Source organism: Pristiophorus japonicus, chromosome 5 (assembly GCF_044704955.1).
Source record: "Pristiophorus japonicus isolate sPriJap1 chromosome 5, sPriJap1.hap1, whole genome shotgun sequence".
NCBI classification, from domain to species: domain Eukaryota; kingdom Metazoa; phylum Chordata; class Chondrichthyes; family Pristiophoridae; genus Pristiophorus; species Pristiophorus japonicus.
In genome coordinates, this window is record NC_091981.1 from 35,209,835 (window position 1) to 35,227,443 (window position 17,609).

Genomic DNA, 17,609 nt, shown 5'->3' on the forward strand with positions numbered 1-17,609 from the left:
TACCAACAATGGCGCTACTCGGCGCCGAGCTTGTGGCCAACACTTCACCATAGGCAAGTAGCTTTTTAGGCTGTGCCTGGTCTCCAGTTGTCTTAGACCCCCTTGCCACTGGACCAAGACCTTGCTCAGCTAAGCCCGTGTGGTTGCCGGTGTGCAGCGGCCACCCCACGCTAAAAGAATCACGCACAGGCATCTTCCACTTCATCAGTATGAAGTCCGGGACCTGGAACGTCAGGACCCGCATGGACAATTCCAATTGCAACAGGCCGGAACGCCACACCGTCTTAGTTGCCCGGGAACTCAGACGTTTTGACATTGACATCACCGCCCTAAGCGAGACCCGGCGGGCAGGGGAAGGCTAGTTGACGGAACATGGCGGAGGTTATACCTTCTTCTGGAAAAGGAAACCAGCGGCAGAACGGCACTTTCATGGAGTCGGCTTTGCCGTCAAGAATGAGCTGGTCGACCGCCTCAAAGACTCCCCCTGTGCGGTTAACGAACGCCTCATGACTCTTCGTCTCATCCTATCCCAGAACCAATGCGCCACAGTCATCAGTGCGTATGCCCCTACACTCGGTGCAACGGATGACGCTAAAGAGGGTTTTTATTCCAACTTCGAGACATCCTTGTCCCGCGTCCCCATGGGCGACAAATTGATCCTCATGGGTGACTTTAATGCCAGGGTCGGCAAAGACACAGCCCTCTGGGGAGGCGTGATTGGTAGAGAGTGGGTAGAGAAAGTCAACTCCAGTGGTACCCTACTCCTGACAAAATGTCTAGAACACGAACTCCTTATCACCAATACCCTGTTCCGCCAGAGGGACAAATACAAGGCATCGTGGCAACATCCTCGCTCCAAACACTGGCATCTGCTTGACTATGTCATCATAAGAGCCAGGGATCGCAAGGATCTGCGCATCACCCGCGCCATAACAGGAGCTGACGACTGCTGGACGGACGACCGTCTAATCCGATCCATCATCAACATTAACATAGCCCCAAAGCAGAGGGGACAGCAGAAGCAGTGCCGCAAAAAAGTTAATGCCGGGGCACTGAAAGAACCAGTTAAGAGTGCCCTACACAGCCAGCGCCTCACAGCCAATCTGGTGTACCTTGATAACCCTGAGATGCTGAATGCCCACAGTGCTTGGTCTGCCCTCCATGCCTCTATAACCAGTGCCTGTGAAGAGACAATTGGTCACCCAACCAGAAAACATCAGGACTGGTTTGATGAAAATGATCAGGAGATCGAAGAACTAATAGATCGCAAGTGCAAAGCATTTCTGAGTCTCAAGCAACAACCCAACTCGGGAGCTGCAAAACAACATTGTAGACGGCTCAAGGCTCAGGTCCAACAAAAAACCCGGGACCTAAAGAACAGGCGATGGATAGAGAAAGCACAGGAGATACAACAACTGGCTGAACACCATGATATGCGAGGATTCTTCATTGCAGTCAAAGCCCCCAAGGCCCCAGCCCACTCCTGGCCAAGAACGGGGAAACACTCATCAAGGACACCGAGGATGTCAGAGCCCAATGGAAGGAGTACTTTGAAGATCTCCTCAATCGAGACTCTGCCTTTGTCTTGAGTACTCTCGACTCCATCCCGCAACATGCGACCCGCCACCAACTCAGTGAAACTCCAACGTTGCATGAGGTAGGCAAAGCCATAAACATCCTTTGCCTGCTTCACGACAACATGCAGGCCGTGAACCTTACCAACGGATCCATTACTGCCCCAATTCACGTCCGGACCGGGGTCCATCAGGGCTGCATCATCGCTCCAACCCTGTTCTCAATCTTCCTTGCCGCCATGCTCCACCTCACAATCAACAAGCTCCCCGCTGGAGTGGAACTAAACTACAGAACCAGTGGGAAGCTGTTTAACCTACGCCACCTCCAGGCCAGGTCCAAGATCACCCCAACCTCTGTCATTGAGCTGCAGTACGCGGACGATGTCTGCGTCTGCGCACATTCTGAGGCTGAACTCCAGGATATAGTCAATGTATTCACTGAGGCATATGAAAGCATGGGTCTTACGTTAACATCCGTAAGACAAAGGTCCTCCACCAGCCTGTCCCCGCCGCACAGCAGTGCCCTCCAACCATCAAGATTCACGGCGCAGCCCTCGACAACATGGACCATTTCCCATATCACGGGAGCCTCTTATCAGCAAAGGCAGCCATTGATGCGTAGATTCAACATCGCCTCCAGTGCGCCAGTGCAGCCTTCGGCCGTCTGAGGAAAAGAGTGTTTGAAAACCTGGCCCTCAAATCTACCACCAAGCTCATGGTCTACTGGGCTGTAGTAATACTCGCCCTCCTGTATGGATCTGAGGCATGGACGATGTATAGAAGGCACCTCAAGTCGCTGGAGATATATCACCAACGATGTCTCCGCAAGATCCTGCGGATCCCCTGGGAGGACAGGGGCACCAACATCAGTGTCCTCATCCATGCTAACATCCCCAGTATTGAAGCACTGACCACATTCGATCAGCTTCGCTGGAAAGGCTACATAGTTCGCATGCCAGATACGAGACTCCCTAAGCAAATGCTTTATGCGGAGCTCCGTCATGGTAAACGAGCCAAAGGTGAGCAGCGGAAGCGTTACAAGGACACCCTCAAAGCCTTCCTGGTAAAGTGCGACATCACCACTGACACTTGGGAGACCCTGGCCGAAGACCGCCTGAGGTGGAGAAAGTGCATCCGGGAGGGCATTGAGTTCTTCGAATCTCAACGCAAAGAACGTGAAGAGGTCAAGCGAAGACAGCAGAAGGAGCGCGCGGCAAACCAGCCCCACCCACCCCTTCCCCTGACGAATGTCTGTCCCACCTGTGACAGGGTCTGTGGCTCTCGAATTGGACTGTTCAGCCACCAGAGAACTCACTTTGGGAGTGGAAGCAAGTCTTCCTCGATTCTGAGGAGCTGCCTATGATGATGATGATGATAAGGTCCCTGACGAGGCCGGTAGTGGGCCCACAACTGCTAAGCAGGATGGCTCTACGCTGGTGAGTCCCCATCCAGGTTGTTGGCAATGAAGAAGTGTTCTCACCTTTCCACGAAGGCGTCCCAATCTTCATCATCAGTGAATTGTTGGAAGTTGCTGAGATTAGACATGTTGTGCGTGGGATTCGTGACCTCGTCGCCAGTTATTGTGTATGTAGGCACTCTGTTAATGACTCCATGAGGCAGGGGTATGGCACTTGAACTGTACAGACTGTAGTCCTTTATTGCAGCTCCTCGAATGAGGACACCAAGAGGTGTGCTCCCTTTTATACTGGGTTACCTGCAGTGTACAGGTGACCCTTAGATCTCCAGCAGCAGCACCCTCTGGTGTACAGGTAAGGTATATGGAGGGTGAACGTACATTCAGGTCTCGTGTTCAGTACATCATTGGCATGCATACAGAACAGTAAGTATGCAACTTGGCATTGACTGGACTCAGCTTAGGCTGCGCCGCCTCAGTGTCCCACAGCTTGTCGAATGTCCTTTGGCTCATTATTGACTGACTCGCACCCGTGTCCAGTCCATTGATACTGGCACGCCATTCAGTTTCACATTAACCATTATCGGCTGGTTCTTTCCCAAGAACGAATACAGACCATACACTTCCTCCTCGGGTTGTGCATCCGGGCCAGCACTAGACTGGTCATCATCACCAATGTGATGAGCGGCAGCACGCTTGCTCAGTTGTGGGCACGTTCTCTGAGGATGCCCCATTTTGGAACAGCCGTTACAGATGTACTGCCTAAACCGACACTGATGAGACTGATGATTGCCCCCACAACGCCAACGGGGTGAAATAGGATTCGTATCAGTTGGCGGACTTTGAGCAGCTGCAGGTTTCACGTAAGCAGTCGAGTAGGCCCTGCCATAAGCAGCTCTGCCAGACGATGACACAATCTTGTTTACAGTACTTGCCATGGAGCTCTGACTTTTTGATGATATCTGCCTCAAATTATCTTCAGTCGTCATGCATGCCTGGGCAGTCGCGATGGCCTTGCTCAAATTCAGCGTCTCTGCTACCAATAACTTCCGGAGAATCACATCATGGTTGATGCCTATCACGAAGAAATTTCGCAGCATGTCTTCCAACATTGTCCTGAACTTACACGGCTCAGCAAGACGTCACAGGTCGGCAACGAATCCCGACACATCCTGGCCCTCAGCACGAACATGTGTGTAGAAGCGATAGCATGATATGATGATCCCCTCGTTTGGTGTGATGATCCCCTCAGATTCTTCATGAGGCCATATATTCTTGAACCACAAACAGTGAGGAAAACCGCCCGGCGCCTAACTGCGTCATCGTCTCCCGCCATGTTGTTGGCCACAAAATACTGATCCAGGCGGTTGATAAAATCCACCCAATCCTTGCCATCCACAAATCTCTCCAGAATTCCAATAGTGGCCATTGTGCATGCGAAGGTTCTTAAGTTACCTCGTTGCCAAATGTTATGTATATAATGACTCAAAAGACTTGTTGCTGTAATCTCACTCAGGTGTAAACCTGGTCCACTTTATTCACACCCAAAGTGACTACAAGACATGGTACCAGCACTTATATACCAGGGCCCGCACACACGCGGGTACAGCCTGATGACCTCCGACAGTGGCGCCCCCTGGTGCCTAGTGACGCCAAACATCAATACATGCCAGCCCCACATTTTGGAATACCCTCCCTAAACTTCTTCACCTTCCCACCTCCCTGTCCTTTAAGACCTTTTTTTAAAACTCACCTCTTTAACAGAGCTTTTGGTCACCTCTTCTAATCTTTCCTTCTTTGGCTTATCACACAAGAGAAACAGGCTCCATGATTATCTGCCACTTTATGTTATAGTTCAAATTCTGAAAGCAACAAATAATACTGGAATTGAGGATTGTGCTTCAAATCTGCTTGGCCTATTCCATTTGTATCTGACAATAACACACAAGAGTTTCTTTTGGTTTGCACTCAGTAAGTTTTTCTCACGTTAGATAGACACTTCATTAATTGATATTGTCGGTTAGTGCGCTGCATATTACACACAAGCTGATAATGTATTCTGGATTGAAACTGCTCCAAAAATTCAATATCCATTGATTAACTGAGACAGAAATTCATGGATATATATCAAGTTCATCATATAAATATATATATCTCACAGAAGGTTGCTCAATTTGTTTCAGTTTTGTGCAAAGCCCGAAGCAACATGAAAGTAACAAGGCTAATTTTATATGCTAAGATGAAATGAATTAATGAAAGCCCATCAAATACAAACATATCATCTGTGGATATTTAAAAGCTTTGATATTGAATTTTTGCAAACAAAGAGATACTGTTAGATTTTTCACTTGTGGGAAAGGTCAAATATCCAATTAGGATTGTTCCAGTCAGTGAGTATTCACCAAAAGTTGTCTATCTGATTGGCTCTAGATGTTATTTACAAAACCTCATGCAGTGTTGATTGGCATGCTAAGACATGGCAGCTGACTGATTGGTTAACAAGAATTGTTCGTCATAGGAACATTAGGTAAAAGAGTGTACGATTCAGCCCTTGTGCGAGGCCCCTTGGGGAAGAGTGACCATAATATGGTGGATTTCTGCATTAGAATGGAGAATGAAACAGTAAATTCAGAGACCATGGTCCAGAACTTAAAGAAGGGTAACTTTGAAGGTATGAGGCGTGAATTGGCTAGGATAAATTGGCGAATGATACTTAGGGGGTTGACTGTGGATGGGCAATGGCAGACATTTAGAGACCGCATGGATGAATTACAACAATTGTACATTCCTGTCTGGCGTAAAAATAAAAAAGGGAAGGTGGCTCAACCGTGGCTATCAAGGGAAATCAGGGATAGTATTAAAGCCAAGGAAGTGGCATACAAATTGGCCAGAAATAGCAGCGAACCTGGGGACTGGGAGAAATTTAGAACTCAGCAGAGGAGGACAAAGGGTTTGATTAGGGCAGGGAAAATGGAGTACGAGAAGAAGCTTGCAGGGAACATTAAGGTGGATTGCAAAAGTTTCTATAGGTATGTAAAGAGAAAAAGGTTAGTAAAGACAAACGTAGGTCCCCTGCAGTCAGAATCAGGGGAAGTCATAACGGGGAACAAAGAAATGGCAGACCAATTGAACAAGTACTTTGGTTCGGTATTCACTAAGGAGGATACAAACAACCTTCCGGATATAAAAGGGGTCAGAGGGTCTAGTAAGGAGGGGGAACTGAGGGAAATCCTTATTAGTCGGGAAATTGTGTTGGGGAAATTGATGGGATTGAAGGCCGATAAATCCCCAGGGCCTGATGGACTGCATCCCAGAGTACTTAAGGAGGTGGCCTTGGAAATAGCGGATGCATTGACAGTCATTTTCCAACATTCCATTGACTCTGGATCAGTTCCTATGGAGTGGAGGGTAGCCAATGTAACCCCACTTTTTAAAAAGGAGGGAGAGAGAAAACAGGGAATTATAGACCGGTCAGTCTGACCTCAGTAGTGGGTAAAATGATGGAATCAATTATTAAGGATGTCATAGCAGTGCATCTGGAAAATGGTGACATGATAGGTCCAAGTCAGCATGGATTTGTGAAAGGGAAATCATGCTTGACAAATCTTCTGGAATTTTTTGAGGATGTTTCCAGTAAAGTGGACAAAGGAGAACAGTTGATGTGGTATATTTGAACTTTCAGAAGACTTTCGACAAGGTCCCTCACAAGAGATTAATGTGCAAAGTTAAAGCACATGGGATTGGGGGTAGTGTGCTGACGTGGATTGAGAACTGGTTGTCAGACAGGAAGCAAAGAGTAGGAGTAAATGGGTACTTTTCAGAATGGCAGGCAGTGACTAGTGGGGTGCCGCAAGGTTCTGTGCTGGAGCCCCAGCTGTTTACATTGTACATTAATGATTTAGACGAGGGGATGAAATGCAGTATCTCCAAATTTGCGGATGACACTAAGTTGGGTGGCAGTGTGAGCTGCGAGGAGGATGCTATTAGGCTGCAGAGTGACTTGGATAGGTTAGGTGAGTGGGCAAATGCATGGCAGATCAAGTATAATGTGGATAAATGTGAGGTTATCCACTTTGGTGGTAAAAACAGAGAGACAGACTATTATCTGAATGGTGACAGATTAGGAAAAGGGAAGGTGCAACGAGACCTGGGTGTCATGGTACATCAGTCATTGAAGGTTAGCATGCAGGTACAGCAGGCGGTTAAGAAAGCAAATGGCATGTTGGCCTTCATAGCGAAGGGATTTGAATACAGGGGCAGGGAGGTGTTGCTACAGTTGTACAGGGCCTTGGTGAGGCCACACCTGGAGTATTGTGTTCAGTTTTGGTCTCCTAACTTGAGGAAGGACATTCTTGCTATTGAGGGAGTGCAGCGAAGATTCACCAGACTGATTCCCGGAATGGCGGGACTGACCTATCAAGAAAGACTGGATCAACTGGGCTTGTATTCACTGGAGTTCAGAAGAATGAGAGGGGACCTCATAGAAACGTTTAAAATTCTGACGGGTTTAGACAGGTTAGATGCAGGAAGAATGTTCCCAATGTTGGGGAAGTCCAGAACCAGGGGTCACAGTCTGAGGATAAGGGGTAAGCCATTTAGGACCGAGATGAGGAGAAACTTCTTCACCCAGAGAGTGGTGAACCTGTGGAATTCTCTACCACAGAAAGTAGTTGAGGCCAATTCACTAAATATATTCAAAAGGGAGTTAGATGAAGTCCTTACTACTCGGGGGATCAAGGGTTATGGCGAGAAAGCAGGAAGGGGGTACTGAAGTTTCATGTTCAGCCATGAACTCATTGAATGACGGTGCAGGCTAGAAGGGCTGAATGGCCTGCTCCTGCACCTATTTTCTATGTTTCTATGTTTCTATGTTTCAAGCCTGCTGTGCCATTCAGTTAGATCATGGCTGATCTGTACCTCAACTCCATTTTCCTGCCTTTTCTCCATAGCCCCTGATACCCCAAAATGGATACATTTTCATTAACTTAAGAAAAAGAAGTGTGACATATCAAAGATGTTGATATAAAGTGCTATTGGTTTATTTATAAAAGTTTACTTAAAGTTTCATGAGCAATGTATTCTCCAGGTCTCAATATGTTACACTTGTTTTGGAAATGGTGAACCCATAAACTACTTCACAGGAGGTCCTCTATAACATTATTAATGTTTCCTACATTACAACAGTGACTACACTTCAAAAAAGAATGCTTCATTAACTGTAAAGCGCTTTGGGACTTTTTTGATGTTGTGAAAGGTGCTAAATAAATGCAAGTTCTTTCTTTCCCTTCTTTCCTGGATGGGGAAAAAGAGACTTGGGACAACAGGCCTCGGGGCCACACACAACTGGTGAAACAGGCAACAGCTGAGCAGCTTGTAAAAAATAATTTTCCTTATAAACATTTCTTCACATAAGTATAGCATATTGAGACCTGGAGAATACATTGCTCATGAAACTTTAAGTAAACTTTCATAAATAAACCAATGGCACTTTGTATCAACATCCTTAATATGTCGCATTTATTTTTCTTCAGTTGATGAAAATGGATATGAAGTGCCCCTGTTGCCAGCTTTATCATTTCTAAGAGTGCTCTAACACAATCACAATGATCTTAACTCCAAATGTCATTCATATTTTTATGTTGAACATAGATAGCTAATGTCTACCTATTAATAATTTTAATTATATTTGTAACATGTATTGTGTTTCATCCAATTTTTCCATGCAATGTAATTGCACTTTTTAATTAAAATTATACATGCATTATTGTTGCCAAAAATAGACTGAGCAGCACCAGAGCTAATTGCTGAACATATTTGTTTCTGATTTCTTTCCTTCATAGTCTGAATTGAGCCCTCTGCTGGAATGAACACACTTCTCGCCTCCAAACCATCTCCAGCCAAGGAAAACATTGAATGAATCCTTGATGAAGTAAACAAATACACCTTTAGACTAAGATATCAGGTGCTCTGATATTAAGGGTCTCTGACACAGGAACATGTTTGCGTGTGATATTGGGAGTTGGCAGAGTCAACAGATGTATCCCACATTATAGTTGGAGATAAGGTAGAATCTATACCTGCATCTTTGAAATTGTAATGAATCTTTGCCTCTGTCGATCCCAACTTTGATATAATTAACATGTCGTTATAAACTAATTCCGTAAAATGTCTTTGTGTCAGCCATGGCGCATTGGTTGCACTCTTGCCTCGGAGTCAGAAGATCGTGGGTTCAAGCACCACTCCGGAGACTTGAGCACAAAATCTAGGCTGAAACTCAGTGCTGCATTGTCAAAGGTGCCATAATTCAGATGAGATGTTAAAAGAAAGAGTTGCATTTATATAGCACCTTTCATGACGACTGGATGTCGCAAAGCGCTTTACAGCCAATAAAGTACTTTTTGAAGTGTAGTCACTGTTGGAATGTAGGAAATGCGATAGCCAATTTGCTCACAGCAAGCTCCCGCAAACAACAATGTGATGATTAGAAAATCTGTTTTTTAATTATGTTGATTGAGGGATAAATATTGGCCAGGACACCGGGGATAACTACCCTGTTCTTCGAAATAGTGCCATGGGATCTTTTATGTCCACCTGAGAGAGCAGACAGGGCCTCAGTTTAACATCGCATCCAAAAGACGGCACCTCCGAGCACTTCCTCAGTTCTGCGCTGGAGTGTCAGCCTAGATTTTTGTGCTCAAGTGTCTGGAATGGGACTTGAACCACACAACCTTATGCCTCAGAGGCGAGAGTGCTTCTCATTGTGCCGCAGTTGACACTGAGGCTCTGTCTGCCCTCGCAAGTGGACGTAAAAGATCTCATGACACTATTCGAAGAAGAGCTGGAGAGTTCTTCTGGCCAATATTTATCCCTCAACCAACATCACTAAAACAGATTATTTGGTCATGTATTTCATTTCTGTTTGCGTGACCTTGCTGTGTGCAAATTGACTGCCACGTTTCCTACATTACAACAGTGACCACTTCAAAAGTACTTAATTGGAGTGCTTTTGGAATGTCCTGAGGTCGTGAAAGGCACTATATAAATGCAAGTCCTTTCTTTCTTTGCTGAAGATGATTGCGAATTAGAGCTCCTATAGACTGAGAGTGACCTGGAGCAGAATACTGGAATTCTGTGTTCAGTTCAGATTCTGCTATAACGTTGATAAAGATTTGATACAAGGAAGTATGCTATACAATTCAGTTCTTTGTTTAGTGGTAGATATTTTATGAATTATAAAATAATTTAGCCTGAGATAAATAAAGTACTCAGCCTACTTGCCACAAGAACTTAAATAAAGTATTGCGTCTAGTGTTTGTCCATCACACATGATGAAAGTATCACATTTTGTTACAGATGCAAAAACAATCTTAGGAAAAAAATCAGCCATTGCATGCTGGGTTCTTCTGATTGGGAACTGGAGATTTATAAACTACTACAATTACCCTCTGGTGTTTATAAGCAGGTACAAACACCTGGATTTTCAGATTTAGGCTACTTCCCCACATGGAGTGCTTGAGCAGCGACCTTAAAGTGACAGGCCAGATGAAACGCAATTCCAGCTGAGCAGCTAAATATCACAACTTTGCTCGAGACTACCCACGAACAATACCAAGAAATATCTGCTGTAATATATTTAATAACAATTAGTTCATCTCGTACTTTAAAAAGAACTGCACAAGTGCAGAAAAGAAAAGAAAACAATCTTGAATTTCTCAGCTGCTGGAGATTTTCTAGAACAATGAGGAGAGTCCATACTGGGACAAAATTTGGATCTTTGGCACGTACAGGACCAGTACATAGATAGATACGCAATTGTAGTGGCATTCCTGCCTATTACCAGTGAGAGGTGTCTTTGCTAGTTGTGGTATGTGATGGGAATAATCCAATTTCCTGATTACCAGTTCGCATACCACAAAGCAATTGAATGTCAAATGTAATATGTATTTCCTAACTCTTATTAAATGCAATTAATACTGTGTAATATTGGCTCGGAATTTGCCATCTGCAGCGAAGCGAAAGTGTTCAATGCTGGCCCCAAAGTATGCTCCACACAAGGATCTCGCAATCATTGGGTCGAGAACTTCAAGTTTTCTGACCTTGAATTCAATTCAATTAAACTTAATAGGAATCCCCTTGTTCAAACTGCTATGATGTCAACAGGTTGTCTAAGTAGCCAATCAAAAGACACAATTCTCAGACAGCGAACAAGGAAGTGAGTAAGCCCTTAAAATTCTAACTTTTTAAAATAAAGAGAGCAAAAGAAAGATTGGTGCTCTCGCATTGGGAACAGGCAAACCTGAAATAAAGATGCACAGACTTATAAAAAATTAAAAATATTTTTTTGAAATTTCTTAAAAATTTACATTTTTATTAAAATTGTCAAATTTCACAATGTACAAATTTTAAATTTGTTTTTTTAGGCTCTTAGTAGTCAATACGCTGTTAGATCTTCAGTTACACCTAATCCCTTTGGGTATAACTTTTAGTGGGCAATTTAGCAGCGTACGTACTGTGGAAGAGCCGAAGTTTTCGTCAGTTGCAATGATTTACGAGATTTCATTGATTGCTGGCTCTGTGAGAGTGGGGTGGGGCAAAGCGCAGCCAGTTTCGGTGCTGTCATTAACAGACTGCATTTTTGGTATTTCCGCATGCACCTGCGCATGCACCAAATCTCGAAGTTGCGGTCAGTTTCAAAGGTGAATGCTGCCAGTTTGCCATCATCCTGATCGCAAATTCTGGGCCATTATCTCTGATAGTTCTTCATGTGAAATCGAGAGCATTTAAATCAAGAGCAATAAATCTGAAAGCTCTGGGGGACACTGTAACATGGCAACGGGACCTGAGGATGAAGAAGATCCTGTTGTTTTCACAGAGCATGCATGCAAGAATGACATTTTGAATGCAAACATCTTTGGCATTAAACTAACAATATACCTGTCTACAGCTCAGACATGGACGTCAATGATGTGTATGGAAGGGTAATATGATATAACTTCCTCATTGGCCAGTCTTGTTATTTATGCTGTGTGCTCCTGTTAAATGACTGTCACATAAGTCAAATGTATTGACTCATTGAAGATTCAATATTTAGCATATTTTCTGCCATGTATCTCCTGATATAGAACGTTCTAAAAAGCAATTAAAAAAATAACAGAACTGAGAGTTTATCACTGTTAAAATAAAAACAGAAAATGCTGGAAATACTCAGCACAGATGATGCCTGACCTGCTGAGTATTTCCAGCATTTTCTGTTTTTATTTCAGATTTCCAGCAGCTGCAGTATTTTATTTTTGTCACTTTTGTTTTTGTTGAAGCCTGGTGTTTAAATCTGCTTGTCCCATTGCGTTGGGTTCTAAATCTGCTTGTCCCATTATTTCAGGTTTTAAAACTGCTTGACCCATTACTTCTGTGTCTAACATTGCCCGGGCAAGACTAGTGTTGCTTTCTACTCAGGTGAGTTTCCCCTTCATTAGATGGATTCACTGAGCATTGGTAAATTACACATAGAAACATAGAAAATAGGAGCAGTAGTAGGCCATTCGGCCCTTCAAGTCTGCACCACCATTTAATATGATCATGGTTGATCCTCTATCGCAACACCATATTCCCACTTTTCCCCCATACCCGTTGATGTCTTTTATGTCTAGAAATTCATCTATCTCCCTCTTAAATATATTCAGTGACTTGGGCTCCATAGCCTTCTGTGATAGAGAATTCCACAGGTTCACCACCCTCTGAGTGAAAAATATTATCCTCATCTTGGACCTAAATTTCCTACCCCGTACCCTGAGACTGTGACCCCTTGTTCTAGACTTCCCAGCCAGGGGAAACATCCTCCCTACATCCAGTCTATCCAACCCAGTCAGAATTTTATACGTTTCAATGAGATCCCCTCTCATTCTTCTAAACTCTAGTAAATACAGGCCTAGTCAACCCTGTAAAGTCTTTACACAATACCACAAATCCACACGAGGCACATTCTATGGACGAGGTCACTTTGTGACCTGCACCTTTATTCACAGGACCAAGAAGTGCTGATCCTGTGTGGGACTTCCCTTTTTATATACCTGGATGACCAGGTGAGGAGTGTCTCCCACAAGTTCACCCCCTGTGCTCAAGGTGTGCATTTCTCAAGTATATACAGTATTGCAGTGTTATTACATGAAGGTTACATACATGACATCACCTTCCCCCCAACGTCTTATTGGGATCACAGATTAAGTCTTTCGGGTGGTCTGCGCTCCCTCGTGGAGCGCCACAGTTGGGGCTCTGGCTGTTGAGCCTTGGCCTGCGTGTCTGTCCCGTGGTGATTCCAGCCTGTCCGGGCTGACCGCAGGGACTGTGCATGCTGCTGAATGTTCTTGTTGCTCATTCACTGGCGGTGGTGTGAATACCATCTCATGATCTTCCTCAGGTTCCTCAGTGTCCATGCTAAGCTTTTTTTTACTTGGTCCAGATGCTTGCAGCATATCTGCCCATTGTTAAGTTTAACCACGATGACCCTATTCCCCTCTTTGTCTAGTACAGTACCTTCAAGCTATTTGGGCCCCAAAGCGTGATTGAGAACAAATACGGGGTCACCAATTTCTATACATCTCCCCCTTGAATTACGGTCATGGTACTCATTTTGGGACTGGCGCTTGCCCTCAACAATGTCGGACAAGACAGGATGAATGAGGGACAGCCGAGTTTTGAGTGTACGTTTCATAATGAGCTCCGCGGGCGGGACCCCCGTGAGCGAGTGTGGTCGGGACCTATAGGCCAGCAGGAGGCGCGATAGGCGGCATTGAAGGGAGGGACCTTGAATCCTGAGCATGCCTTGTTTTATGATTTGGATCGCACGTTGGAGGCCGGCTTGAACGGTGCTGTCCTGACATGGTTGATGCCATTACCCGACATGAACTCCCAGAATTCGTAGCTAGTGAAACATGGGCCATTATCGCTAACAAGGATGTCCGGCAAACCGTGGGTCGCAAAGGCCGCACGTAGACTCTCCACAGTGGTGGATGTCGTGCACGAATTCAAAATGATGCACTTGATCCATTTCGAGTACGCATCAACCATGATGAGAAACATTTTCCCCATGAACGGGCCCATGTAGTCTACGTGAATACGTGACCATGGCCTTGTGGGCCAGGGCCACGGGCTGAGCGGGGCCTCCCTGTGGACATTTCCCAGCTGAGCACACGTCGTGCACCTGGGAACACAGTGTTCCAGGTCTGATTCAATTCCCGGCCACCAAACGTGTGACCGGGCAATGGCCTTCATCAGCACGATGCCTGGGTGCTCGCTGTTGAGTTCCCTGATGAAAGCTTCCCTGCCCCTCTGTCCCCATAGTAGGCAGTCGGCTTGGATGGAGAGCTCATCCATCCGCCTGTGAAACGGTCTGACCTCCTCAGGTCATGCTCCATGTGCTGGCGCCCAATCCCCAGTCAGGACACATTTCTTAATCAAAGATAGAAGGGGATCTCTGTTTTGATCTGGTGGGCTGTGATGGGGGAGCCTGCGCTGTCAAAAGCATCAACGGCCATGACCATCTCAGCGCGTTGCTCCGCTGCCCCCTCAGTGATGGCCAGTGAAAGCCTGCTGAGCGCGTTAGCGCAATTTTCAGTGCCCGGCCGGTGCCGGATGGTGTAGTCATACGCAGCCAGCGTGAGAGCCCATCGCTGTATGCGAGCTGATGCATTGGCATTGACAGCCTTGCTGTCTGACAACAGGGATGTTAACGGCTTGTGGTCCATTTCTAATTTGAACCTCCTGCTAAAAAGGTACTGGTGCATCTTTTTCACCCCATAGACACATGCGAGTGCTTCCTTCTCAACCATCCCATATCCACGTTCTGCTTGAGAGCGCGACCTGGAGGCATAAGCCACAGGTTGGAGTTGCCCCTCAGCATTGTACTGCTGCAACATGCACCCAACCCCATTGGACGATGCATCACATGTCAGAACCAATTTCTTACAGGGGTTGTACAGGGTCAACAACTTATTTGAACAGAGTAGATAACGCGCCCGATTGAAATCCCGTTCTTGACAGTTCCCCCAAAACCAATGCTACCCTTACGCAGGAGCACATGTAGCAGCTCCAACAATGTGCTTAAGTTTGGCAGAAAGTTCCCGAAATAGTTCAACAGTCCCAGAAATGAACGCAACTCCGATGTGTTGCAGGGCCTGGGCGCTCGTCGAATTGCCTCCGTTTTGTATTTGGTAGGCCGAATCCCGTCTGCAGCAACCCTCCTGCCCAGAAACTCGACTTCGGGGGCCAAAGACACACACTTAGATTTCTTGAGTCGCAGGCCTACCCGGTCCAGTCGGCGTAGCACCTCTTCCAGGTTGTGGAAGTGTTTCTCATTGTCCCAACCCGTGATGAGGATATCGTCCTGGAATACGATCATTCCAGGAATGGATTTGAGCAGGCTTTCCATGTTTCTTTGAAAGATCGCGGCCGCTGATCGAATGCCAAACGGGCACCTGTGGAAAACAAACAGTTCCTTGTGCATGGTGATTGTGGTCAGTAGTTTGGATTCGTCGGCCAGTTCTTGGATCATGTAGGCTGAAGTGAGGTCCAACTTGGTGAACAGCTTGCCGTCTGCCAGCGTGGCAAAAAGATCCTCCGCTCTCGGAAGCGGGTATTGGTCTTGTAGGGACACCTGCTTGATCCTGGCCTTGTAGTCGCTAGAGATCCTGACCGAGCCATCCGCTTTTAGGACGGGAACAATGGGGCTCGCCCAGTCGCTGAATTCAATGGGTGAGATGATGTCCTCTCTCAGCAAACGGTCCAATTCGCTTTCAATTTTCTCACACATCACATATGGCACAGCTCTGGCTTTGTGGTGCACTGGTCTGGCATCCAGGGTGATGCGAATCACTACTTTGGTACCTTTGTACGTCCCGACGCCAGGTTGGAATCATAGAAAATAGGTGCAGGAGTAGGCCATTCAGCCCTTCTAGCCTGCACCGCCATTCAATGAGTTCATGGCTGAACATGCAACTTCAGTACCCCATTCCTGCTTTCTCGCCATACCACTTGATCCCCCTAGCAGTAAGGACTACATCTAACTCCTTTTTGAATATAGTTAGTGAATTGGCCTCAACAACTTTCTGCTATAGAGAATTCCACAGGTTCACCACTCTCTGGGTGAAGAAGTTTCTCCTCATCTCGGTCCTAAATGGCTTACCCCTTATCCTTAGACTGTGACCCCTGGTTCTGGACTTCCCCAACATTGGGAACATTCTTCCTGCATCTAACCTGTCTAAACCCATCAGAATTTTAAACGTTTCTATGAGGTCCCCTCTCATTCTTCTGTACTCCAGTGAATACAAGCCCAGTTGATCCAGTCTTTCTTGATAGGTCAGTCCCGCCATCCCGGGAATTAGTCTGGTGAACCTTCGCTGCACTCCCTCAATAGCAAAAATGTCCTTCCTCAGGTTAGGAGACCAAAACTGTACACAATACTCCAGGTGTGGCCTCACCAAGGCCCTGTACAACTGTAGCAACACCTCCCTGTCCCTGTACTCAAATCCCCTCGCTATGAAGGCCAACATGCCATTTGCTTTCTTAACCGCCTGCTGTACCTGCATGCCAACCTTCAATGACTGATGTACCATGACACCCAGGTCTTGTTGCACCTCCTCTTTTCCTAATCTGTCACCATTCAGATAATAGTCTGTCTCTCTGTTTTTACCACCAAAGTGGATAACCTCACATTTATCCACATTATACTTCATCTGCCATGCATTTGCCCACTCACCTAACCTATCCAAGTCGCTCTGCAGCCTCATAGCATCCTCCTCGCAGCTCGCACTGCCACCCAACTTAGTATCATCCACAAATTTGGAGATACTACATTTAATCCCCTCGTCTAAATCATTAATGTACAGTGTAAACAGCTGGGGCCCCAGCACAGAACCTTGCGGTACCCCACTAGTCACCGCCTGCCATTCTGAAAAGTACCCATTTACTCCTACTCTTTGCTTCCTGTCTGACAACCAGTTCTCAATCCATGTCAGCACACTACCCCCAATCCCATGTGCTTTAACTTTGCACATTAATCTCTTGTGTGGGACCTTGTCGAAAGCCTTCTGAAAGTCCAAATATACCACATCAACTGGTTCTCCCTTGTCCACTCTACTGGAAACATCCTCAAAAAATTTCAGAAGATTTGTCAAGCATGATTTCCCTTTCACTAATCCATGCTGACTTGGACCTATCATGTCACCTCTTTCCAAATGCGCTGCTACGACATCCTTAATAATTGATTCCATCATTTTACCCACTCGGACCGATGTCAGGCTGACCGGTCTATAATTCCCTGTTTTCTCTCTTCCGGGGTGATGCGAATCACTACTTTGCTACCTTTCAACATCCCGACGCCAGGTTGGAATAGCGACTCAAATTGCTGTGGGACCAAGAGCATGAACTTCGCTCCACAGATGACACTGCGTGCACATCCCCCCATTTCCAGTTCATCTCAGCTAACCAGCTCCTCCCCAACAGTGCGGGACCATTGCCCGGGACAATCCAGAGCGGCAGCCAGTTCACTGATCCATTGTGTGTGACAGCCAACATTGCACTACCTAGCACTGGAATGATTTCTTTGGTGTAAGACCGTAATTGAGTCT

At 45.9% G+C, this 17,609-nt stretch overlaps 1 protein-coding gene across 3 annotated transcripts in view; it reads right to left on the reverse strand.

The window, feature by feature from the left end:
- slc12a7b (solute carrier family 12 member 7b) overlaps window positions 1-17,609 on the reverse strand; it is a 385,059-nt gene that overhangs the window by 340,677 nt on the left and 26,773 nt on the right. For 2 of the 3 annotated variants that reach the window (XM_070880503.1, XM_070880502.1), the window contains one exon: window positions 4,742-4,850. The exons of the other annotated variant lie outside the window; for it this stretch is intronic. The gene's annotated coding sequence lies outside the window, so the exon portion shown is untranslated. The remainder of the gene's footprint in view (window positions 1-4,741; window positions 4,851-17,609) is intronic. 3 annotated transcript variants of the gene reach the window in all.